Source organism: Oculina patagonica, chromosome 14 (genome assembly GCF_052425735.1).
Source record: "Oculina patagonica isolate OP01 chromosome 14, crgOcupat, whole genome shotgun sequence".
Taxonomy (NCBI): Eukaryota; Metazoa; Cnidaria; class Anthozoa; order Scleractinia; family Oculinidae; genus Oculina; species Oculina patagonica.
In genome coordinates this window covers 1,057,640-1,084,062 of record NC_135771.1, presented here as the reverse complement: position 1 = coordinate 1,084,062, position 26,423 = coordinate 1,057,640, and the positions used below count along the sequence as shown (strand labels likewise).

At 38.4% G+C, this 26,423-nt stretch overlaps 1 pseudogene across 1 annotated transcript in view; it reads right to left on the bottom strand.

The window, feature by feature from the left end:
- Positions 1 to 25,772, bottom strand: part of LOC144637880 (uncharacterized) — a 32,884-nt pseudogene extending 7,112 nt beyond the window's left edge. The window contains exons 1-23 of the transcript XR_013567813.1: positions 25,471 to 25,772; positions 24,952 to 25,381; positions 20,709 to 20,940; positions 17,015 to 17,084; positions 11,971 to 12,100; positions 11,149 to 11,228; positions 10,653 to 10,719; positions 10,353 to 10,417; positions 9,945 to 9,989; positions 9,277 to 9,342; positions 9,067 to 9,147; positions 8,899 to 8,967; positions 7,721 to 7,897; positions 6,663 to 6,853; positions 4,569 to 4,929; positions 3,693 to 3,940; positions 3,019 to 3,142; positions 2,260 to 2,273; positions 2,080 to 2,130; positions 1,231 to 1,317; positions 888 to 944; positions 565 to 812; positions 60 to 147 (exon numbers count right to left, since the gene is read on the bottom strand). The product of XR_013567813.1 is annotated as an uncharacterized LOC144637880 (transcript). The remainder of the gene's footprint in view (positions 1 to 59; positions 148 to 564; positions 813 to 887; positions 945 to 1,230; positions 1,318 to 2,079; positions 2,131 to 2,259; positions 2,274 to 3,018; positions 3,143 to 3,692; positions 3,941 to 4,568; positions 4,930 to 6,662; positions 6,854 to 7,720; positions 7,898 to 8,898; positions 8,968 to 9,066; positions 9,148 to 9,276; positions 9,343 to 9,944; positions 9,990 to 10,352; positions 10,418 to 10,652; positions 10,720 to 11,148; positions 11,229 to 11,970; positions 12,101 to 17,014; positions 17,085 to 20,708; positions 20,941 to 24,951; positions 25,382 to 25,470) is intronic.
- Between the last annotated feature and the right edge of the window lie 651 nt (positions 25,773 to 26,423).

Here is a 26,423-nt window from a genome sequence, read left to right as displayed (position 1 = left end):
GTCGTGGGAACAAAGCTACCTTTTAGCGACAGCTATAAACATTTGAGTTTTTTTCTTACCTCGGGACTAGCGATCAACAGTTCCACTAAGCGAGTTTGGTGAGGCATATCCACAAGAGAAGACAAGGTGGAAGTCGCTTCATTTTCACTGCAGAGTGACAAAGAAGGGCAAATGTTTGAAACAAATACAAAACAAAGCATTTATCATGTAAAAATATTTGCTGATTACAGACGTTGAAAGGAAAGGAAAGGAAAGAAAAAAAAATAAAACCTTAATTTGCGGGAGGGGACTCCTATATGAAACAGACGAGCATCCCCGTCACTTTCATATGAGAGTCCCCCCCCCCCCCCCTGGCCATGCACAGCTCAACAGTTTCAGTGCTCTAATAAAGCAATTGTTAATAGAAATGGACTCTTATCTTTAGGTTTCTTATGACACAAATGTTCAAAAATCTGTTCAAATCCGTGACAAAGCTCCTATAAATCTCAGACACGTCTCTCATGGGAAAGGAAATGGACGCGCTACAGTGTCTGTTATGTCAAAAGAAAAAGACGTGTATTTTACCTTGGTCTTAGTAATGTCGGTCCAAACACAATCGCCAGATTACTGCCAGGCATAGCATTCGCCTCATCGTGTTCTGAAACTCGTCTCAAATGCTCAATCACACGCGCCGCTGTCACTCGGTTTGCCGTCGGAAGCTGCATAATGACTTCCCGAAGTTTGCCGATAAGCTTGTCGTACTCTTCTCGGATATCTTCGTTTTCAGAAGCGTCCTTGCACGTCGTGGAGTTGTCTATAAGAGCGAAGCTCTCCTGTAAAGAATTAATCAAAGGCAATGAATAACAAAAACAAAATTTAGATGAAAAGGGTAATTTGATGGGCCTTACCTTGGCTATTCTAATGAATTCCGGGTACAATTTGACAGTTAGAAGCGATTCTGGAAGCTAAAAATAACAAATAGAAACAGAAACGATATTGTTAGAGAAATTTGCACAATTTGAACAAGCGCGTGAGTCGCGCGTGAAGCCCTTTCCCGCCACACGCAATTCGCGGTCGCCGCGCGTTCTAACGAGAATACCGCGCGTTAGCCTCCTGCGCAGAAGTTCTTTTGGCTTGTCACGCAATCTTGAGCCAACGACTGTGTAGGGGGTAAACATCGCGTCGATTGGATGCAGCATTACATCCAGCACTGACAACAGGGGAGGGGTAGGGACGATTTTGCTTGCTCACCTGTCTAAGGTACAGCTTGAGAACAGCAGCAATGACATGGGGTGGCGTGTCAGACAAATCTGCTTGGTATACACCGTTCTCGAACGACTGAGGAAATAAAACACTTATATCAGTATGAACTGACGGTTTGACAAAACGACTTTTCTATCTGGGTGGGGAAAGGGGAAAAGTTCCCTTTCGACTCTTCTCATGCAATATTTACAGTCAAGTCTTTTTATCTCAAGCTCCGACTGAAAAAACTTTAACTTCTTATTTAACTTTTAATGTTATTTATGAAAATTTAGTGGTACATCAAGACAATATCTCCAGTTGATGAATGTCTTTATTCTCATCACCTATTTGCTAGACAATATATTGATATTTTAAGGAGAAGTAAGATATTGATTGGTCCGGAGGGAAACAGTTAATTTTGTTTCTCGTGAGTCTTAATGTTTCCCGGGGCGGAAAGATTTGTTATAAACACAACGAAGACTAAGGGGAATGGTGGTCGTCAGTCAACATTCGCGGGTAACATTACACTGTTACCCTCTGACGTCATAGATTTTGCGATGTTACACGCTCAGAGATTTTTGGAGGGAAGCAGTTTTATTGTTAGAGGTCATGTGACTTCGAAGTAGCCAACTAGAGGGTGCGCTGATGAGGGAAAAATTTCACCTATATAACAATGCTATATGTTGGGATAACGGATAAGCTATTCACAAGATAACTTTTTCTGGAACATTTCTTTTCGTTCGCTTTGCCTAAACACTTTTACGGGTGTTTCAATTGATTTAAACAAATACTAGCCTGCGTTGCAGACGAACTAAACCCTGGCACGTCCGGCTGCGACGCAGGCTAACAAATACATACCTGGCATAGTTTCTCTACTCTGGATTTCACTCCAGACACACGATAAATTCCCTGAAAGTCACAGAAGAACAGTCTCAATTGATAATATACCTACAGGCGCTGATAATATAACACAAAGAAACGAAAAATGCAAAAAGACGGATGTCACAAATTTTACACTGAGAGATCGTGGGTACTTACTTTGACATCAAGACCTGCAAAATTGACAAAAGAGCAATTTGTTAATTCCTTCAAATAAGAACATTTCTTAGTTTCTAAAAATACAGACCAGGCCCCAGTTGTTCAAGGGTGGATAGCGCTATCCACCGGATAAATCGCTATCTGGTGGATAGCGTAGTATGTTTTGTTGAGCGATTTATTCGGTGGATAGCGTTACCCACCCTTTGAACAACTGGGCCCAGAGGGAAAGAGAAGGGGCCGAGCTCATACGGAAATTTGTTACAATTAAATTATTATTTTATTTCTTTTCGCCCTTTTGAGTGTTATCGCAGGATTTTTGGTAGATCTCTTTGCCGTATATTATACCAAATTATAGCACCCAAGAGTAAATGCGGGTATAGACTGCGAGCAGTTTCTCTTTTTGCTTTAAAATCCGTGAAACGAACGTAAAAATGGCGAGCGATCGAGTGCGAAGTTTGAGCGGCGTGCAGCGTTCGTTTCACGGATTTTAAAGCCAAAAACAGAGACTGCTCGCAGTCTTATAGAGGTAAAAAGTGTTCAAGGGTAGCTGGGTGGGGAGGAGATTGTACAGTACCGCTCAAGCATCACTTCTCATTTCCCGCAAAATGCATCTCGAGTCTTCAAACACAAGATCGAATCATCGAGACTTGTAGCTACCTTTCTAGGCAAACCACCATTAATGACTACTTTATCACTATTGTTTACAGCAACAATCTAATTTACTCAATGAATTTGGTTTACGTTGCTTTGATTTCATACCTCGATTGTCAATTTCGTCAATACAAGATGAGATGATGTGTGGAATGTTTTCCTCTTCAGTGGTGAAGTCTTGAAGATGTCGATTGAAATCCACACCGAACGTTGTCATGCGCCGCTGAACCTTCTGCAAATACAAAATATTAAGAACGATTAACACTGCTCCTTCCTAACGTCAAGGATTTGGCGATGGAGATTCTGAAATACTGCTTACAAGAGAAGACTTTCCTGTCGCACAGTCTAATTTTGACAAATTGACCTTAAGTCTTCGTTCAACATGCCAATGATCTTGGATTAACAAGTGTGTCACGTTTTTATCATTCAAAGATTTTCCGTGCGATGCGTTACTAACAGCTGTTAATAATAACGCTGTTGTTTGTTCACATTGCCTCTGGGCTGTCACCCAACGCTTCTCCTCTAATAAGCATTCCCAAAGCCACTTTCTTAAAGGAGAAACACTATGTGACAAACACCACCAATGTGTGTCACGCAATGCCTGTCACACTTACTCTCCCACGCAGTCGTTACTTGGGTAGTCACACAACACTTCTCCCCAAGTGCGTGACGACCCAAATAACAGCTACGGAGGTGACTATGTCACGCTGAGAAGCGTTCTGTGACAACCAAATTTCTTGTGCTAATAATCATATTAATCAAGTGATCTATACGGTTCTTACATTGTATGTTCCACATTTGATATTTAGTCGTCCTAGGCACTTCTTGTGACATGTCAGACCACAGACTTCACATTCTGCGCCATTAAAGTACACGTAGCTGTCACATTCACGACATCTGGATGCGGAGCGGAGTTTCTTCAGTGTGTGTGTCTGAGCTGATGATGACAAGCGGGTATTCTGGAAAGGTCCTGCTGATGATCGGTTCTTGGCAGGACGCTTTCTCCTGCTGGAGGCTGTGTTGACGGGTCCTTAGTTTAAGTAAAACAAGAAACTTGGTTAGCTTGAGGAAGTGAAATGAGAGGGAAAGGAAAGCTGAGCCAAGGAAAGGAAAGTAAAGGAAAGGAAAAGAGAAGGGAAGAGACGAGACGAGACGAGACGAGACGAGACGAAAAGCGAAGAAAAGAGAAGAGAAGAGAAGAGAAAAGAAGTAAGGAGAAGAGAGGAGTAGAGAAGAGAAAAAAGAGAAGAGAAGAGAAGCGAAAAGAAGAAAGGAGAAGAGAGGAGTAGAGAAGAGAAGAGAAGAGAAGAGAAGAGAAGAGAAGAGAAAAAAGAGAAGAGAAGAGAAGAGAAGAGATGGAAACGGAAAAGAGATGAAGGAAAGCCGCTACCTGTTACCATTAGAAAGCCATCATAGGAGTAGATAAGTGTTTGATTACTTGAAGAATTTTTTCATGCCAAGTTTGTCCTATAACAAACCAAGGCAGCCTTGGAAGCCGAGAATAGAAAGCAGGCAAGACTGAAGAGACAATAGATTGCAAGTAAATGTCAGAAAGCTGTCAAAAAACTAATCATAGTCCTCGGCAAGTTACAATGGCAAAGTACACCTTTCTGTAAAAGTACAAAAGAACGTGTTTTTTTCTAACATTGAAATCTCACCATTTCTACTCCTCCCATCATCTTTGTTTTCTCCATCATCAGAAGAAATCAACTCAAGGGACTGTGCCCGCGGGATATTAGCTTGCTTGCGGGATGATCCGGGACTGTTTGTAGGTGATCCAGGAAGCGATCGACTCGTTGTGCTCTCTGCATCACTATTGTGTTCCTTAAGGTGGCTCCATGCATTCATTGGTTGTTGTGAGTTGTTCACATTCTGTGAATTGTGCAACTGAAGACTCTTGTGACGGCGAGAGTTAAATGGAGACATTTTCACATTTTCTTCCACAGGGATATGGGTTTGCCGCTCCGATAATCAAATATAGAGTTGTGACGTGATGGAGTTTGTTGTCCTTTATCAGAGCTGCAATAATCATTATTAAAACAACATAAATCCAATTTGTAACGTTTCTCTACATTTTTAAAGGTTTCTCCACATTTTCAAGGGTTTCTTTAAGCTCTAATTATTCTTGTATCCGCTAACGGCTATTTCAGTTTCCACAATCGGCAACAACAATATTAAATCAGAAATAAATCCATCGTTTACAATTATCATTAGAGTCGTCACACAACACTTCTAGTCCAACGTTGTGTGACAGGTCAAAGAGCAGTCTCTTTTTGCACCCTATTCTCTCAAACGAGAAGTGAAGAAACAAAGCAAAAACGAAACACGATTGCCCCTAGAAACAACTGCATGGGAGGCTATGGACATACCCGGGGGGGGGGGGGGGCACTCCCATACATGAGCTATATAGGTATGTGCCGCTGTGAAGGGTATGGTTTTCAAGCAGTTTAGTCTGGGATAGGGTAAAGAAATCAGAGAGTTTTGGTCTAGAAAAGGGTAGCATTTGCCGGGAAACCGATCGACGGTATGACGAATATAGTCCAGAAACTCGGAAGAGAAAGAGGCTTTCCTAAACGTAAATAAAATCATCGCGGCATCGTTGTTCACAGGTGGTTTTCCATTAAAACACTGATAATGATACAGTTCTAACAAAATGCAAGTCTGGGATAGGGTAGGGATTTTCAGTGTCTAGTCTAGTATAGGGTTGCAAAAATCAGCTGAACATGGTCTGGTATAGGGCAAGGGCTTCAAATTCCCAGCGGCACACCCCCACCCAACAAGGTACCGGGTGCCCCCCCCGGGTGGACATAGCGGCTTGGTAGGGCCTTGTAGAGGATTTATGTGTCACAGATCTAGAGCACGAAGAGGATGAGTGTTAGATGCTCCTTGAAACCCCCTATTTGTAAAATTTCCCCATTCAAATCATGTTGACACTTTAATTAAACAACCGAGATCTGGAAAACTGAAACAAACGATTTGGCATAGGTCAGGATTGCAGCCTTTCTTGGCACCAAAGAGCGTAGAGCAAGGTTTTATAAACTACATTCATCATGCACTCTAGTTATTGGGGAGCGAGGATGGTGCAGTGGTGAGAGCACTTGCTTCTCACCAATGTGGCCCGGTTTTGATCCTGGCCAGGTGTCATTTATTCGATTAAGCGCCCTGGGCTCTCACTAAATTTTGGACCTTGAGAGTGGGCGCTTATTTGAGGTGGGCACTTATTCGAGGCTGGGCACTTAAATTTTCACCGTTTTTATCAAGTAGTTAGTTTTTTTTTCCAGCAAAACAATGAATAATAATAAAACGTAAAGATGTACCAAAACAAAAATTTAACTGTTCATTGAAAGTTTATGTTAAATAGTGAGGAAAACTCGGCCTTCGCAGTACTCTCTTATATAGTAGTACTCAAGTCAATTTCAATCGCAATTTCAATAATCATCAATACTCCTCTTGAACACTTCAGGGTTTTTTTTATGATGGAGGTAGGGGGTGGGCGCTTATTCGAGGCTTGGCCCTTATCAACTTTTCCCACCTACAGGGTGGGCGCTTATTCGAGGTGGGAGCTTATTCAAGGTTGGGCTCTTAATCGAATAAATACGGTATTTTACTGGCATTCTTTTGGCATTTATTCTTTTTACTGGCATTCTCTGGCATCTTCACATGGGAAAGAATGCATATTCGACTAAAGCAAAGGTTGAAAAGAAGGCTATAAAACTCAGGGTTTTCCAAACTTATATCATTACAACACACACCTTCCTGCAAAGTAAGGTTCAAAATAAAACACTTGTTCAACAGCTTGAGGCGAGTTGGCTTGCTGCAGGCGAACAAATTCGGAGAACTGGTTTCCAGGCTCATAATTCCGACTGCTTTCTGCAAGAGTCTGGAACTGAACAGGGGCACATGAGGCGAGTGCATTCATCATTTGGAAATAGTTACATGTGACCTAAGAAAGCAAAAAAGAAAAACAATTTAAAAAGTTAACAACTGAGTACAGTAGAACCCCGATATACGATCTTCGATATAACAATATTCCCGATATAACGATGAATATGTTATGTCCCGGCATAGTTGTGGGACGGAACCCTGATATCGTCCTCGATATAACGATATAATTTTACTGCCCTCTTGGCCTATCGTTATATCGGGGTTCCACTGTACTGGCTAGATTTTCAATCATTTTGTCCTGTAATAAATAACAACTACAGTATTCACCAAAGTGGAGGTTTCTAGAAGTGGAAATTTACCAAGTTGCAAATTGACTAGTTTATTTCTGTCAACGAATACGGATTTCACACGCAGTTGCTCTGAGGTGAATCACAAACTGACTTCCTATTTTGCTCAAATCACATCGTAAAGACCCTTTTGGGCTTATGTTCTCCTAGGAAGAGGAGAACACACCCCCTTTCTACTACTTCCTTGCTCTCATGTTTGGTCAGTAGAGAGGGCCGGGGGGGGGGGGGGGGGCAGGAGTCCAGGAGGATAGTGGGCGGGAGGGGTACAGGAGGCAGAAGAAGAGAAGGTGGGAAGCAGAATTCTCAAGGTGGCGGAACTGGGAGAAGTTGAGAAAAATTTTGCAACATTACGTAATAGTTTGCAATAGAAATACCACAAAGAGGCGAGAACTACTAAAGAAAGAGGCGGGAACTGGGAGTAAAAGGTATGGGAAGCAGGGGTTCAGACCAACCTCCCCCCCCCCCCAACCCAACTGGTATATTCATAGTTAGATATTTTTACTATGAATATACAATAAATATTCATAGTTAGATATTTTTACTACTACTATATAAATTATGTAGGTTTTAAAACCTACCGCCTTCATGGTCTGATCACACTGGTAAACAAGTTGGCGTAATTCCACCAGGATGTTAGCCTTTGTTTTTTCTAACTCCTGCTGCCTGGCATTAGCCTCTGCCACCGACGACTTGTAGTATTCCTCAGCCTCATCAGCTTTTCTAAGATCACCTTCTTTCTTCTTGGATCCACCTTCCTAACAATGCAAACAAGTTGAAACAAGAATGTTAACCATACTCAGAGTGTCTATTTAACAGGCGAGGTAAGTCTCTGTTCAAGCCTAGTGGCTTGTCAGGTCAGTACCTATCTGATCTCTAGTGTTGGTTGCATGAATCGACTAGCAGTATTTCAGGGTTTTCAAAACAAGCCAGTGACTGTTGGAGTTCTGCCCCATGGTGGGATACTAGTTCTTCACAAGGCTATCACCAGCATCAAATTTGCCAGCACCCATTTACACAACTTGGTGGAGAGAGAAACTTTGAGAGTAAAGTGTCTTGCCCAAGAATACATTGCACTTACCACAGGGCTTGAGACTATCGGTAGCCAACTAGCCAAAGGCTAGTAAAAATGCAGTTTTGGCTAGTAGGATTTGGTCTTTCACTAGCCAAAATGGCTAGTGAAAAAATCAGGCGTTAGTGGCAAGAAACCGCATTTATTAAAATCGTCTCTCAGAGGATATAACTAACAAGTAAACTGTTGACATTATAGAATGTGAAGCTTTAAAAAAATTCTAGTTGACAAAAACACATGTACATCTACAATTCTTATAGTGAAGAACAAAGCCCATTTTTTTAAGGAAAAAAACGTGAGAATTTAAGGAAAATTTTACGGTTAAAGGTTTAAACATTATCGGACATTGTTTTCACCCTCCCCTCCCCCCTTAAAAGAAGAACTACGCTTAAAAATTGTGGCTAGTAGAAAATAAGTTTTGGCTAGTGAAATCAAAGCTGTCACTAGCCACTTGCTAGTTAGCAAAATAGTCTTGAGCCCTGCTAACCATTACTTAACCATGGCAACTATTATAATACAAAATCTTTGCCCCAATGCCGAAATAATAAATAGAAAGCTCAAACCATCCATTATTCTACGTGTGGCTTGTTATCTCAATTCACCATTTGAATCTGGAAGACCAGCAATCAAGTCAAAACAATCCGACCGGAACTGCATCAAAAAAATAAACAAAACTTCGTTACAAACCTTCTCCAGTTCTTGCTGTTTCTGGATATACAAAGCTTTTGCCTTCTTTAGGTTGGTCGTCGCTTCATTCTTTAAAAGGTAGGACAAGAATAGTTTCTGTTAGTACATATGTATGGGAAGCATGGATACTTAAAACCATAAAATCATGTTTTATTTAAAGTATCTTACCACTTTCTTGAGGGCTTTAGCCCATGCTTCCTTATGGTCCTTTCTTATTTTTTCATGCTTGTTCCTTCTTGCCGTTAAAGGCTACAAGAAAACAAAATTTCGTTATAGTGACAAGAAGCTTGTACTTAAAATACCACTAAAAGAAAGAGAAGTTCATAAATCGTGGACATGTTCCAGAACAAGTTGCTAAAAAAAGCTTAAGTTACAAACCTCCATAAACCTGCTTGACATCAGGGCTGAGTAGGTCTTGCTGGCATTCTCAGCATAGTCGATATCCTGTAAAAGAATCACTTCCATTAAGCCTAGGACTTCTAAGTTACACTACAACTTTTAATTAACTGACAGTATTAGAAATACCCAGCATGAAATGTGGTGAAAATTAAAGTAGCAATCTAAAAGGCATATCATAAGAGTAATTTTTTTTAAGGCAGGGTTTCCATCGAGATATGGCAAAATTGTGGAGGTTCACCATAATTTTAATCAATAAATCAATGGACGATTCCCTCTATGGCGTGCGCCTGCAGCGAATCACAGTAGTTGCATTCATCTTTGCTAAGTCATCGGGCATGGTTTGATGAATACAACTACCACGATTCCCTGCAGGCGCGCCATAGAGGGAAAATCGGGCATTGGTCAATCAATCAATGGTTATGAGGGACAATATATATGTCATTGTTTCTTAAGGTACAAGTAAATGGGCAGTTGTCGTTACTTCTAGTAACTAAATTTACTTTAAAGGAATTGTTATTTTGTATTAATTAGAATTATTGATGGGTGCAAAGGCACACATACTTTATAGGGATTTTGTTGTGCACACTTACGTATTTGTAGGACACATTATTTCCAAATAAAATGAAAGAAATTACTGCTATGTTTACCTGATCCAGGGCTGTCACAAAAATTGACTGGAATGGCAGGTAATTCTAAAAAGAAAAGAAAGAAACTCTAGTCACTTATCCCCTGTTGAAGAAAATTCGAGTTTTCAACAAATTTGTATACCTTTTTAATTTACATGAGATTTTAAGTTCAGGGATATTTTAAGCAATTTTCCCAATATACAAAACTACTTTCAAATTGAAGGAAACCTTCAAAACAAAAATTTGTCAAGAGAAAAAAAGAATTTTTTTTTTAATACTATAAATGAAAATAAAAAAGATGGATACGACTGAATCAAGATGTGCATTCTCCAACACATGAGAAAACAATAACAATCAATAATATCTTAAATTAATTAATTAGCAATTAGTGCACAGTCACGGCAAACCTACAGCTTAACTATCAGATACCTCTTCTGTGATGGCTGCCCTTGTTGTCTGAGCAAGCTTTGAAAGTTTGTTAGTGTACTCCAACTCTGGAAAACAAACAATAAATGAAATATAAGTTACAAATCACTGATATAAATGACATTACCTGCAGACCAACCCCAAAATTTAACTATCAACCTGAAAGTGGACTAAATTGGATTATAACTACTAGTCATTATGATTAAAATAACAACACCTCCATAACCAAAATTGGTACTTGCTGATACAATCTATTTGTTGTACTCTGTTCAAGTAAGTTAGGTAAATAATTATTGTCCTCACCTAAATGTGCTCTTTTGTCAACATATGTTTCAATGTCTTTGGAGTACTTGGCCCAAATCTTAGTTCTCTGTTGAAAAAATGAAACGTTCCATTTGACAACATTTTATTTAAATTTGGGTGTTACACAATGTTGACCAAATGTTGGGATCGTAGAGAAAGGAAACTGGATCAAACAATAAACTTAACACTGATAATGACAACAGGTCCATTGTTTGAAACTAGTACGCTGCACCGAGAGGCTGGCACAGATGACTACACCAGCCATAGTCTTTGGGGAGTGGACCTTAAAACTCCCTTGCATATATCCACATTCATTCAAAATAGGGCCCGTTTGTGAGACATTGTCACACTTTGACTATCTGTGCACAAAAGTTTCTCAAAAACATATATCATATAAAATCCATAATTATAACTATATTAAAAATTTGCCATAGAGTGAAAAAGCTATGTTAAAAACGATTGGTTCTAACTTAAGTATTTTACTTGAGCCCCTCACCTGCATAGCAATGTCGACTCCGTGTTCAAGGTGTATTAACGCTCTATCCAGTTCACCTGCCTTCTCTGCTGAAGTGTCCACTGCAAACCAGAAATAAATACATTAGCTTGTTGTCCAAATAAAAACTCTCTTACAAAATATCCAGTACAAAAGGCAGAAGATGATTTTGACATGATTATAAGGGATGTAGTCATAACAAGTGTACTCGAAAAGGACCAACCTTGTGTAGGGTAGGGGGTTGTGCAAGTGTCTGATTAGCCAAACAGACAAAATTGGCACCAATTTATTGGCCTCAAAATTTGAGTCGAGACTTTCATATTTGGTTTGCATGAAGAGTGTATTGCTAGAGAAATGGCACAAGGAGGTTTAAATCTGTTCCTTAGCTTCTACTCCTGATAGTGTGGGAGCTATACAAACAAGACACCATCTTTAAAGATGGGGAAGGGGTGGGGTGGGGGGTAAATGGAGACCACCTGCCTTTTTGTAGAGTGGTGGGTACTGCGTGAGTAAAATAGTTTTGACCATTTCCCTGCTGATGTGGACTTATTTTGGGTTCTTCATTATCAATATGATTGGGGGTTTTTAACCAAAGGTATAGAGGAATGGTTATTTTGGTTTTAAGTACAGTCAACCTTCTCTTAAAGGACACCTCCATAAGACGGACACCTCTTTCAGACAGACACCTGGTGTTGGTCGCGTCACTAGCCACTTTTCAGTCATTTTACTGTAACTAACTCACTATAAGACAGACACCTCTCTAAGATGGACAGTTGGAGCCGGTCTCTAAAATGGTGTCCGTTTTAGAGAGAGTTGACTGTATACCTGATTCTTTCTTCTCCAGATTCTTCCTGTCATCCTTGTCTTCAAGATAATCCTGATCATCCTCAATATCTTCCTCATAACCTCTGTCATCCACATCTTCATCATCTTCATCCCCAAAGTCTTCCAGTGACTGTGATAAAAATAAACACAAACAATAAACGATAACTCAGAATTTGGCATAACCTCTCAACCCAAAACCTGTCGGAGATGTGGTGTGTAAATGGTTAGTGTGGTGGCTTCCCATCAAGCAGTTAGAATCAAGCCCAGGCCAGCTGGGTTTTGTTCTTGGGCAGGACACTTAACTCTAGTGTCTCTCTCCACCTTGGTGTATAGGGTAGGTAAAAGGTAAAGTCTATGTTCGAGCCTAGTGGACCACCAGGCTGGAGCTTAATGTACTGTTACGAGACATGATGCGAAAGTATGTAATGTAACTGTCTTTAAATTAAGAATTTTTTTTTTTAAAACTGTCTACCTGAAACACAAAAATCTAATAAATTATTTAAAGTGAGAGTAAAATTAAATTGCAAGTAATTAACAGCACCAGATCCCAACAAGCTAAACTTGTGTTATGTTACAGAATGCCCAATGGCTTGTGAAGGTTTATTGTTTGTTGTTCTAACAATTCACTCATTATCAGTAGCATTGACTTTGTTGTTCAAGGGAAATGTCCTTGATGTACAAATAACTCAACTGGCTGGCTTTAAGTTCTGCCCAATTGTTTTGAATAATTTGTCATCACTCTATTCAAGAGTCAAAACACCCAATGTGTCATGCACAGGCGCATGCACTGTTGATTCAGTCTGACTATTGTCAAGTTATCAAGATTGCCGACTCAGTTTGGCATTGAATAACAAGCTCTGATCTCCTTCCACAACACCACAAGAACACATCAATATGAGCTACACAAAATATATAGCGTAAATTGAAGAATAAGAAGGAAGAAAACAGCTGCTATGTTGAAAATAATGTCGCTTAAGAATAGCCAATTTATCGCACATCTAGTAATGTTAGGTTCAAATCGTTCATTACCTGAATTCCTGATAACAAAATTGCATTTGCCATCCTGAATGGATCTTTGAATGGATCCCCAATAAACAAATACTTATTCATTTCTTTTTTTAGCTCTGCTTAGGAACGGAACATAAAACGAAGTCGTTCTAACTTCGGCCTGGATGGTAAAGCGGCTTCCTGAGTGTGAAGTGCTATTGAGTAATAGATACCATATTTTGAACAGAAAAGGTCAAGAGGCAAAGATCAAATGAATCAAAGATTCTCAGAATGTTTTTACAGCCATGTACGCTAGTCATAACATGAAAGACACACATGACATCATTTTGTCAACACAATCTACAAGTGTGTATTTAAATTTACATGACTTTTGTAAGAACGAGTAAAAGAAAGTCATAAAACACAAGGTCAGACTATTTTATGAAAGATCTCAAGGTTCTAGTTGTATGCAGTAAAGTAAAACAGCTGCTAACAGGTTTGTTGTTTAATCTCGACTAGCGATTTCAGAATACAGGACTACATTGGTTCACCTCATTTTATTCTAGAACAACTCATCACTGCTTGTGTCCAAGGGGATACAAACAGAAGGAACTCAGCAACAACTCTAAAAAGAGCCTTTTCAGGAAAAAATTCATTTAGGGATTTTTAGGAAAATGTTCATGATTCAGGATTGTGGAATGTTGCTCACATTGTAGGTTCAACCTTGTGCATTTTTGAGGTAATTTGGAACAAAGATCATAAGCATGCGGTAGTACTCATTCAAATAAAGCCAGATATATAGATCGGAAAAAACCTTTTCAGAATAATGAGCAGCACAGTCTGTGCTTCGTAGTTTAACCGGAAAGTTCTTGTAAGAGGCATGCAAATCTTAACACTACATTTTCATTCATAAAGCTTTACTTTGATAAAAATTTACTATCCAACTGAGGAAAGCTTTTGCCAACAACAAACGCCTTACACAGAAAAACTGTGCAGATAAAAAAAGAGTCAGATATCATAATAATAAAATCATGCTATATGTACATCATCTCCATCTAAAATTGAAAGAACTTTTATGCCTAGTTATCTTCTGTCAAGTTACATAGCTATTAATACTAGCTGGCAATCAATCAAGTTTACAACTGACCTTTCATTATTTCAATAAATATTTTCAACAAAAAATAAATAAAAATAGATATACAGTTCTGTGTTCACAAATCACCAAAGATACAAAGCAGTGGTTATGTTTAACACTTATGAACCATTTTTAGCTTTTGTTCCACAGGAAACTAAATGAATAAGGAATATTCTAGGAAGGTCAGGATGTACACAGCAGATCGCATGTGTTTCCACATAAACAAGGAAAGATGTCCTCTAGAGTTTCCTAAGATTAAAATCAAGAGTACAGTACGGACCACATACAAAGAAGGAAAAAAATTCAAGTTTTTCACTTACGATGTAGCTTATTGTCCTAGGTGAAAGACATTGAAGACGGGGTTTTCTTCTCAGAAATGACATTAAAGTATTTCTATCATGTGGCTCAATGTCAAAAGAATTTCCCAAAATTAGCACCATTTGGACAGCTCTATTCCACTTGAATTCATTGGCAATTTGTAGATAACTGATGCATCTGACTTAACCAGTTCACATCACACCTGTAATCTCAGTGCTAGCCATACAGATGTGCAAAAAATAATCCAAAAGAAGCCATTGCAAATACCAAGAAATATGCAAATTCTTTGTGGGTTGTAAGAAATGTGAATTCTATGAACAGACCACGTGAAATTCTACACCTTTCAGTAGTGATCAGCTGACACAAGAGGTTGATCTCTGTGTCATGTTGAAGGCCATATGTGACAACAGCTTGCAACACAATAGTATGACACTTCTTAATGGAATTTGACAAGAATGTAGTCAAGAATATAATGTCTTTTTAATGTGGTAATTACTTTGTTCCTTTCCCCTTTTCAAATGACACATCACAGAGCCAGAAAGAAATCTGACTTTATATCTTTTAAACTAAGACATAGAATTTCTGCAAAATGAGCTGCTCAAAACAATTTTTTTTACAGGAAAGATTAAAAATAATATTTAACCAAAAGCCAGATAGAATTTCATTTCTTAATTCCCTGGAATGCAAAAGACAAGCCTAGAGTAATCTATCTCTGGGAGATAAGATTTGTAGATAAATCTTATCACACAAAATTCAATGGCTTCTAAATCTTGTTTTCAAAACAAAACAGTTTACAGTTGTTTTGTTTGAAACAAAATCACAAAAACATTATTTGACAATAATTTAAATCAAGCAATTTACGAAGAAAAATTTTAGTGGGCAAGACAGATTGGCTAGGCCCCCGCCTCTCTAAATTTTAGTTGGGGGGTAGTTCTCGGGATTTTATGCAGGGGTGTGTCATATCCAGGCATAAAATCTTAATACAGTACCCTATTTTGGAGCTATTTTTGAATGTTCACTTTATTCCCTGTAAACTCTATTTCAGGCCAACAGGAAAAATTCAGTCTTAAAAAATTTCAAAAGTGTAAGACACTTAAAGAAGCTCAGACCTAATTACAAAAGATATACAGGGGAGGGTGAACTTCAACCCAACCCCAAAAATATAAAGATCATGTAAATAATGTGTGTGACATACAAGCAATAAAATAATGCTGTAAAATACAAGAAAAGAGTCTCTCTCTCTGCCTCTGGTGGCATGAATCACCACTGTAGTTTTTTCTTCTAAAATATACCTATAAGTGCTGGTTGTAAGGTAATTTCTCTAGCTGAAAAAGAGTTTATCGCTGGGATAAAAAAAATTGAAGGTGCACAAGCCTGAAAAGCTGGCTGAGCTTGTTAATGAACTGCTCATTTTTCTTAGCAGAATCCCTGCATGTACATGTACATGTAATTACAGTAATCAGCTTTGATTATTTTCTGGTAAATATGGATAACCTTTCACTTGAGAGGATTATGCAGTTATAAGGAATTTGTGACCTAAAATGTCAGGTATAAAACAATCACCACAAAAAGAACAGCAAACATAACCTTGTCTGGTTTTACCCCTGCTCCCGTGCCGGCCTAAACTGCCAGTATTTAGGGTCATGTTATGTTGCCTGTTGCTTATACCCCTTGGAAGGCCTCTGTGCAGTAATTACTTTGGTACATTAAGTAAATAAACCCCTTCAGGCGGCTGGTATATTGGAGGATAATGCCCGAGGCTGACAGATTGTCGAAAAATGAACAGTTAGGCGAGAAGCAAAGCTTCAAGGGTAACTGTGATATTTTGAGGACAATCTTTCAGCCAAGAGCATTATACTCCAATATACCAGCAAGCCAGAAATGGGTTTATTTATTTTATAACCCTCTGATTAATTTCTACAATGCGTGTAAAAGCCAGTAAATTTATAGGAAAAAAACCTACGTAGTTAACCCGGCGTAATTTTGGTTGAAAAAAGTGTAAGTTGATGGTTTACTTGATTTTTTAATTCCGTGTTTTCATCAAAAGTCAGAATTGAATAAGACGACTTCATTCGTTTATTTTGTGCTTGCCTACAAAATCGGGCGATGGATATCAAAACGGCAGGGGATATTCGCTGATACCCGTCATCCGATTTTGTACCACGTGATGCGTTTTATCCAATGAACACGCGCAAAAAATAATAAGTGGGTTATAAGGTCAGGATATCACTTGGAGAATAGTCACTCTACAGTGATATCTCAATTTGAACCTTAAAGGGAAGTTGGATCAAGAAATTGTGAAGTTTGAGAAATCAGGGGTAAGATTACTGACAGTGTTCCACTCAGGGAAAGGAAACAACATTTGGTGCACGATAGCTGAAGGTTCAAGAAATCAAGGGTTAGGGAAATAGCCTGGACTCTATTGTATTTAAGCAACCAGTATATCCTAACTGGCGACTGTCATGACAAAATGAACAAAAAATACTTTGACTAAACGGAGTCCTGTCACATAGTGCTCAGCAATTTTATCAAATAAGTATGGCATCCAAATGGAAGCAAAAACTATCATTACAAATGAAACTAAACAAAGAATAGCCTTCTTACCCGCGAATATTGTTTACTCGTCATAGACTCTGACAGCACATCCTGCTCCCCCATAAGGAAATCAGAAACACTGTGAAAGAAAAAGAAACATATGTTAGTACATACATTCAACTCCCACCATAACAGATGCCTAGGTTAAGTCTGCGTCAAGCCTAGTGGCCAATACAGTGGGAGGTTATCTCGGTTTCTATAGCATGAAGCAACTAGGAGCATTTCTACCCCCTCCCCTGGATCGGATGCTAGTCAATCGTAGGGTTACCCCCAGCATTAAATTTGCCAGTACCCATTTATACACCTGGGTGGTGAGAGGCAATACAAGAGTTAAGTGTCTTGCCCAAAGACAAAGACAGTACCCTGGCCAGGGCTCAAATCCCGGGGGGGGGGGGGGCACTTCCTATAAATAGGCTAATGGGGATGTGCCACTGGATGGGGTCGCATTTTCACGACTGGACTGACTATAATGGGGTTGCCATTTCAAGCATTTTTAGTGTAGTGTTTGAACTACACTCATGCTGTAGTTTGTTTGTGAGGTGAAAAGTGCTACGGAGATAACGCTAGCTGTAAACAATTGCGCACTGAAGTGGAACAAGCATTCCACTCATGTCAAAAGATCGGCTTTCAAATAGCCTGCGTTGTTCATGTTGCAGCCGGACGTGTCACCAAATCCTCGATATACGGCGCAGGCTACTTTCAAAAGATCGTATGTAATTATTAATATGCAAGATTTAAATCCTCGCGTTTCCAGGTACGAACTGCAAGAATTTCTTGTCTTTTGCCGGAAAAGAAACAGCAAAAACATGTCAAAAAGCGAGTTGGCAAGTAAAGTTTCTTTGATTTGTCAAACATAAAAGTGAATGCTTCCAAATTAATATTTAAAGCAACATGACCGGCCGCGACCTTTTCCGGACATCAACAATCTGTCACGCAAATTGTACATCTCCCAAGTATTTCCTTCCATGAATGAAACTTTCGTTGAGAGAGTGCCGTGTAAAATCTTCGCAGTGCAAAAAACAATACTTTCACTGCTGATTCCATCTGTTGAAAAAAGAAAACGTTTACCGCGGTTTTCTGTTTTTTAACGTGGAAATTGTGGCTTCACTGTGAACTAACTAACGGTTATATAGGTTTGGCTTCGTCAGTTGGAAGAGTTAAAGGGGCTACGTCACGGGAATTGTGCAGATTTTTAGTCTAAACTGTGCTGGAGTTAGTGGTAGGCTACTTAACCCATAAAAACATTACCTTTGAACATCTAAAGGAAGATATAACCTTAATTTTCAGATAGAAACCAATCTACGGCTATAAATATTGAGTTTTTGGAGACGCGCAGAAACAATTTGAAAAATTAAGCCTTAATATTTTAAATTGCAGTCCATTTCCATCCAAGCCATCCGCAGCCAAAGACGCTTGTTAACAGTATCAGTGCTTTTATATGGCAACTTTTAATAAAACTTTACCATTATTCTAGGTTTCCTACGACACAAATATAAATTTTGGCTGTTCAAAAATCTGGTAAAATCCGTGACAAAGCCCCTTTAAATGGCTGAAAATTTCCAAGTCCACTTTATACTGGTTTGTCAACTATTGTTATTCAACTGCAGAGAAATAAGCAGTCAAATGGTTGGAGGAGGGAAATAAGCGAAAATTTCGCATATTGTGATTATAACGAAAATTAAACTGAAATCACTACATTGCGAAAAAAACATGATTTAAATTGTCATCAACAGTAATGCAGTGCGATAAGCCAGTAAAATTAACTTATCGTCGTGTCCAAGGGAGGACAATGTTGTGTTGCATTTATTTATGGTCAAAAGGTAACTGCTTCGGCTTAATACAGGTGTCAATCTTAGTTGCTACATGTATTTCAAACACTACACTCTCCGATTGGAGCACTCGTTTATAGGGTGACTAGAATGGGGTCACACTTTTCCGAGATTTTGTGAGTACGAAATTTCTGGCAAGTTGTGATTTATGAACGGAAATATTCGCCGAAAAAAAAGTTACCGTATTTATTGCTGTTGTTCAATATTTGACAAACAGCTCCCAGAAAGTGACTAAGTTGGGGTCGTAAAAATTAAATTTACCCAAAAGTGACTAAGATGGGGTCTATAATTGGCCATAGAATATGACTATAATGGGGTAGGGGTTCTGAGAGGCCAGCGGCACGTACCCATCAAAAATTTACCCAAGTACCCCCCCCCCCGGGGCTCAAACCCAGGCCGCTTGATCCAGAGGCCAGGGGGGTGCTAACCATTAGGCCACCGCATCTCCCACTAACAGACACATTTGGGGCTGTTTTATGCCCAGGGGGGTTACTCCGGATTGTTAACGACGGGGATGATCGAATGGAGGCAAAACTCAGGACTCAAAAAAATCCCGAAGTCTTCCGACATTACCCCAAAAAATCCCTGGACCAAAATATAACCCCCCAAAAAATCCCTTGTCAAATTACTCCTAAATTGCCAGGAGGGTCAATAATATAACACAAAGAAAATCATAAAAAATTGAACGCTCGCTGTTTTTTTTTATTCATCATACCATAAATACTCCAAGACCGCGCCAAGGCACTTTAGTCCGTTTTTAATACCCAAAAAAATCACCTATTCAAATCAAGTCACCCAAAAAAAATACTTGCCAAATTTTCTAACCCAAAAAAATCCCGGAATCGAAAATTTCAAACCCAAAAAAATTATTCGATCATCCCCTCATTTACAAGCCGGAGTACCCCCCTGGGGTTTTATGTCCTTTTCTTTGCAACCTGAAGGGGAATAGCCAGTGGTGGAACCAGATGCCTGTAAAAGGGGAAGGCTGTGTTTAACTTTTCTTAGTTAAAAATGGAGCAATACTGTCCTAAAGTTGCCTCACACTCTGGCATGGTTCTCAGTAGTTTTATGATGAAGTGGCTATTAAAAGATTCATTATAGACGCTGCACAAGACAAGCTGTAAAAACAAAGCCTTGTGCATTTTTTATTTTGCCAGAACAGGCAACTGCTTTTGCCTAGTGGAAAATCTGCCTGAAGCCTCCTTCTACTGAGAACCCTAAGCAGCAATACAAGGAGAGAGGTAAATCAGTTCCAAGATCAACCGATTAGACCTTGAAAAGTGCATGAATATATTTATCGTGGATTTTTGTGATACATTGAGGGGATTCGCAGACTTTGAAAATGCAGCAGATTGCAGATAAGCTGAGAGATTTGAGCCAGATTCTGCACTTCATGTCAGGAAATTCGGATCATGGATACTTAGGATCACTTTGGGTGGTCTTTGTCTGTATATTGGCAAAATGCATAAAAAAGAAATGAAACAAAACTTCTTGAAAAATTGGCATAAAAAAGCAATATTTACCGTTGCAGTGAAGATACAACAGACAAAGATTTTGAGTAATGGGGATTCGGATTTGAATTAAAATAGTGGCATATTGATGGATTTGGCAAAAATTGCACGGATTAGTTGATTTGTGTACCCCTGTACACACACCCTCTACAATTTATGTAAAAAGTAAAGTCTTTGTCTGAGCCAAGTGGCCCATACAGCCGGAGCTTATCCCAGTTTCTGTAGCATTAAGCGACTAGGTGTATTACTACTCCCCCTGGATGGGATGCTAATCCACTGCAGGGTTAGGTGCTCCCCAGTATTAATTTGCCAGTACCCATTTATACACCTGGGTGGAAAGAGGCACTATGAGAGTTACTTCACCTGCTACTAAAAGCCAAGGCAAGCTGGTCAATAGACTCGTAGAATTCATCAGGCGCTTTACTCGTGTCCTCATAGTTATGACTCTTGACTTTACTTATAAGTGTTCCAGCTGAAGCAAGGATGTCTGTTGAGTGCAGCGGCTGGTATTTGTTGAGGACTCCCTTAAGAACAGACAACACCTCACCAAGACGCTCATGGGCTTTTACTTCTGGTGGTTCACCCTCAGGGTTATCTGAAAAAAGTTGGGTGGAGTAAGTATTTTATTAGCACATTCTGGAGAGAGGCTGAATGAAAAAAGAAAAACAGCCAGCAACAAAGGTCTGAGAAATGAATGCAAGGAACAGTAATATGGTAGCAAAACAATGAAAATTAAGAGCTTAAAATTTAATTCTTTAAGCAAGCTTACTAATAATCCTGATGTTATTAAGTACCTTATCTCTACATGTTATATTTGTTATCTAAATCCTAAGTACATTTGACCCATTTAAAAATTATTATATTAAACACTAAGGATGGCTGCCCAATCTCATTAGCCAATGGTGGTTATTTTGGGCAGCCATGCACTTTATTTAGTTTTTTTATTCTTATTGTATTGAAATTTAATTTAATTTAGGGCCATGCGAAATAAAAGTTGTTGTTGTTGTTGTTATATTATTTTTTAGTAGAAACTCAGCTGTGTTCTATTGGAAATCCGCGAATCTGATTGGTTCTCCCACTGTTTTCTATTCGCCGATAGAACACAGTCGCGTGCCCGAGTAGCTCTTTAAGCGGTAAATTTTCTTGATTTTTGTCTTCAAAGTACACAATATTGTAGGTTTTGGACTGCAATTATTTAGAGTTTCTACTAAAACAATTAGACTACTCGTCCTCGTTTTCTATGAGTGATAGTCAACTCGGCTGCGCCTCGTTGACTATTTGCTTATAGAAAACTCGGGCTCGTAGTCTAATTGTTAAATAGTAAGAGCAGTTCAAATAATTGCATTAGTATCACAACTCAGTTTGCATTGGTGATCATTTCCTTAACTCTTGTGACCTGCAAACTCGACAGTCTTGAAATATGAGGAGAAATTAGATTTTGGTCAATCTTGAGGACAGAGTATAAAGCAAGAATCTAAGATAGCTATCACTAGTTGAGATGGTGATAATAGTGTTATTATATACTACCTATTCAGCTAGTACTATTATAATAAGGGGACGGCTACTGTTAGAGTTATCTTCATAGAGTTATAGCCTGGAGTTAGAGTTAAGCCAAAATCCTGAATTCAAGATTTTGGAATGCCAAAATCCTGAATTCAATATGTTGGAAAGCCAAAATCCTGAATTCAATATTTTGGAAGGGCCAAAATCCTGAATTCAAGATTTTGTAAGCGCCAAAATCCTGAATTAAGATTTTGGAATGCCGAAATCCTGAATTCAAGATTTTGGAAAGCAAAAATCCTGAATTCCAAAATCTTGAATTCAGGATTTTGGCAATTGTTAACTCTAACTCTAAGTCATAACTCTACTGAAATAACTCTATTGCTAGTCAACCTCTTATAATAATTAACAATTGGACTACGAGCCCAAGTGAGCGAATTGTCAAAAAGGTGCAGTCAAGTTGACTATCGCTCATAGAAGACAGGGGTGAGTCAAATCGTTTAAGTAGAAACTCTAAAGGATTACAGTCCAAAACCTAAAATTTTTAGTACAATGGGATCAGATTTGCGGATTTCCAATAGAACATGGCTGAGTTTCTACTTATACCAGTATTATTTTGAAAGTTACTTATAATTAATCTTCCTTGAAAACAGGGCTTGAAAGAAACTTCAAATCCTGCTTTCTCTTTAGACTAACAGCTCAGCTCTCTCTCAAATTTTGCTTGGCCTGAGCATACTTGTCTTACATGAAGTTAATGAAAACTTACACCTATCGTTTTCGTAATAATAATCAACATTCAAATATTTTATAATTATGCAGTCTGCTAGGATAGTTAGGTGATTTGTATGAGGCTAGGTAAACACGGTTATAAGATCATGTTATATTTATAAAAGAAATAGAAAATTGACACTTAATGTTATGACAGACTTATAGAGGATGAGCGCAGTCAAAATAATCACACAAAATAACGCTCAACTTCAAAGTTCACCCTTCTGTTTGTGGTTAAATTTTACCCTTGCCTCTATTTGGTACTTTCTTTTATAAGTTGAGATGTATGGTATTATATGATAATGCATATAAAACAAAATCCCAAATATTTATACCAATGGTGAAATTGAACACAACATATACAAGTGCATACATTTTCTGTCACCAAAATATTGCATGATCTTGGATGTCTTCAAATGCTGCAAGTTTCTGTGTTATGCTTTTAATTTTACTGGTTGATTTTACACAAGACAAGAATTTGAAAAATACTTTTAATACCTTTCAGACTGGTCGAACACATTCCACTGAATATGTCTATCTAACGTTCACATGTGTACCAAATGTTTCTCAATTTCAAATAATTTTAAGATTTGCAATGTAAGTGTCACGTCAGTACACATGGACCCAAGTATGTTTCATACCAGTCTCAAGTTAAAAGGTTTTAATTAGTGGGGTTATAAAAAAAAATTGTTTCTCTGCTCACAGACTTCCTTAACTCCCACTAAGGGAATAAAGTACAACCAATGAAATGTTGTATAAAACTACCATAACAGTGTAAGCAAGTAATGATCTCAGGTAATAACAGCCATAACATCATTCAGCGAAGACAAAATCACGGCTGATGCAATAACAGAGAAAGCAAGGCTGCAAGAAACATTTGAGGCAGAAATGCCAAGCATGACTGGTAGCATGTTTTAATTAAATGCGAAGGTCACGGCAATTTGTTTAAAGTTCAGTTGAATCAAGATTCTTTCTTTTAACTCAGAGAACTAGAACACTATTCGATAATTCAAGGTTAAGGATAAAAGAGCATTTCTTGACCTGGTGTGCATGCCTCAAGGGAAAAGAAACTTAAAGCTATTTTTAAAGATTTATGTTACTGAAATCACAGTAAAGTTTCGTAAACAGTGCTCAATAAATTCCTGCACACTTGTGTTGGTATGAGAGGCAAGTTAGTAATTGAGGCATTCACAGAAAAGTAAACAATCAAAACAGAATCCTCACGTTTGTTCTGTGAATGAGTATTGCAAATCAAATTAAATGCCATTTAGACAGACAACTCCAAAATAAACATTCCTAAGCTGTACTGTCAAAGGAAAAAAGTCAGAATACATTTTTCGGAATAAGAAATGATATATTAATTTACAACAGACCAATATCAGTAAACTTAACGTAAATTCGCATAAGACACTTGAACAATTTCAATCAAAAATTTAAGTTGCGAGCTTAAGCTTCTCTGTGTGTGGGGCTGCTATTAATACCAATTGAATTTGGTTAACTGTATACAAGAAATGAAAAACCGTACATTTTAGAACAATAAAACAATGCAATACATTTTAAAACAATATAATCTACTTCCTACATTTCAAAATGTGTTAAGCATGAATTCGATTAAAAACCACAGTATAGAAATTTTCAAAGCGATCAACAAAAGTGACAATAACATTCGATGATCTGAACACGCAAGAATTTAATAGGGCAACGTATGTACACTTTAAATTTGTTTTTGTGATTCCAAACGCTTATAATTTTAGCGAAGAAACCACAAAACAAACCGCAGTTGAAACAATGGTTAACGTGATGTAAAAAGAAACGTGACTGAAACATACTGCAAGGCGAAATAAACACCAAGTAAAATTTATGACGATGTCGAAAAGTTTTTAAATGACGAAATAGTTTTTTGATAAAAATGGCCAGATTCCAGCTTACATGACATTAATTACATGGTACACAACTTTAAAATCGAAATAACGGAAGATGAAGATTGCAAGTTGTCATTGCCTTTTGCGTTTATATTTTCGAAAGAAAAATGCTCACACATGATTCAATAAGGTGATTAAAAGCAATCAAAGGTTTTATCATCTCAAATAGCCCTTATTTCAATTAGCACGAGATACTTTGCGTCTCAAATTCGCTCCAACACGATATTGTAGATTAAATTTCACGAAATATTTCCTGGATCAGAGAGAAAGTTTGATTTCAGCAAAGCCTGCTGCATGCAAGATTATGAAAAATTATTCCTGCTCGCAGTTTGCGCACACGCTGAACAATTCGAATAAAAGTAAGTTGACTTTATACAAGTACACAACTATACGGGTGCTTTAGTAAACAATCTTACCTTCACATTCTATAAAAGTGTTTCGCAGCGAGCTCAAAGCTTCAGAAAACGTCCGAACATGGAACGTTAAAGCAATAATATCTTCTTGAACTATCATTGGAGCTTCTGCTGCTTCAACGTAATAGCTAGTGTCGCTGTTAACCGAGTTGCTGCGATCGGGGAATGTCACCGAAGAAAACGATTCTCTCGATTCTCTGTGGGAAGTTACAGGTTTTGTGGGTTGGCTTGTGCTTCGAACATGTCTAACCCCTAGCCTCAAATCCGGAGTTGATTGACTCAGTTGATAACCATTTTCCAGCGCTGACAGGTTTGTTTCGCCGGAATTTTGCCTCCGAGACAGCGACGGTGAAGGGGCTGGCGAAGCACCTCGCGCCGGAAAACTTCGAAGTGGTTCGCTCGGACTTGAGGGAGTTTGCTTGCGAAGGGATTCCTTGAGAACAACAAAAACAATAATTCATCGCCTGTTTGAAATAACCCAGATCACACCATACAAAAGCCACGAGATTTAAAGCTACAAACCGGTGTCAGAGGCCGCAGGAAAGGCAGTGATTGTGCATTTGAAGACTGCGTTGCTCCAGAAGCTGTCTTGCCCTTCTTCTTACTGATGGAGATCGAAGGAAATATTGCTTTTACCGAGTTGCTCATCCTAGAGCCTTAGAAATGCTGCCCCGTTCGCTTTCACACTTTGCATTTTCGTAACATTGTACAGATAAGCAAGCTGACGGACTTAGAAGACCGTATGAGGTCAAAATTTAACACTTTCATAAGTCAAAGATCCAAACTTTTCATGTCTTCCCTTCATTTGTGTTTGGCGAATGCCATTACGCTAAGATTTGATTGACAGCTGGCCCAGCGGCGGTGAAACCCAAAGCTGCGTCACGTGGTCATAATGGCATAAATTATCGTAAATGGCCGAAATAAATTTTAGACATGAAAGGAAGTGGGAGTTTTCCTTCCAAAAATAAAAGACAAGTTTCAAAGTTTATATACCACGAAAAATTTTATTCATATCGAGTAATAAATTCACGAACATGATGAAATAAAATTCTCTCAAGCTGATAATTAACCATTTTACGTTTACAAATGTGAGGTGAAACTTTCAAAATGAATGAAATATTTGTGTAATGTTTATATAGTGCCTCTGTCAGACTCTACGACGGCAACACTTTAAAATATACCAGACGTCCTTTCCTTAAACAATTCCTGTTTAGGTAATCTTCAACAATACATCAAATCCACAAATCGGACGAAATATTCGTTGTGAAAACATAAAATGTACTGATAAGCGAGGAGATATTGTGAGTTTGATAAGTTAAACTATTAAAGGCATTTCCTTTGTATAAAGTGCAATATGCAAAAAATAATCACTCGACAGAAACTCGTCCAATATTTAGTTTAATTTGCAAATAACCTTAAACATTCCTTTGTTTGTAAACAAGCATTTTTTAGTATTATTTCTTTATATATATTTA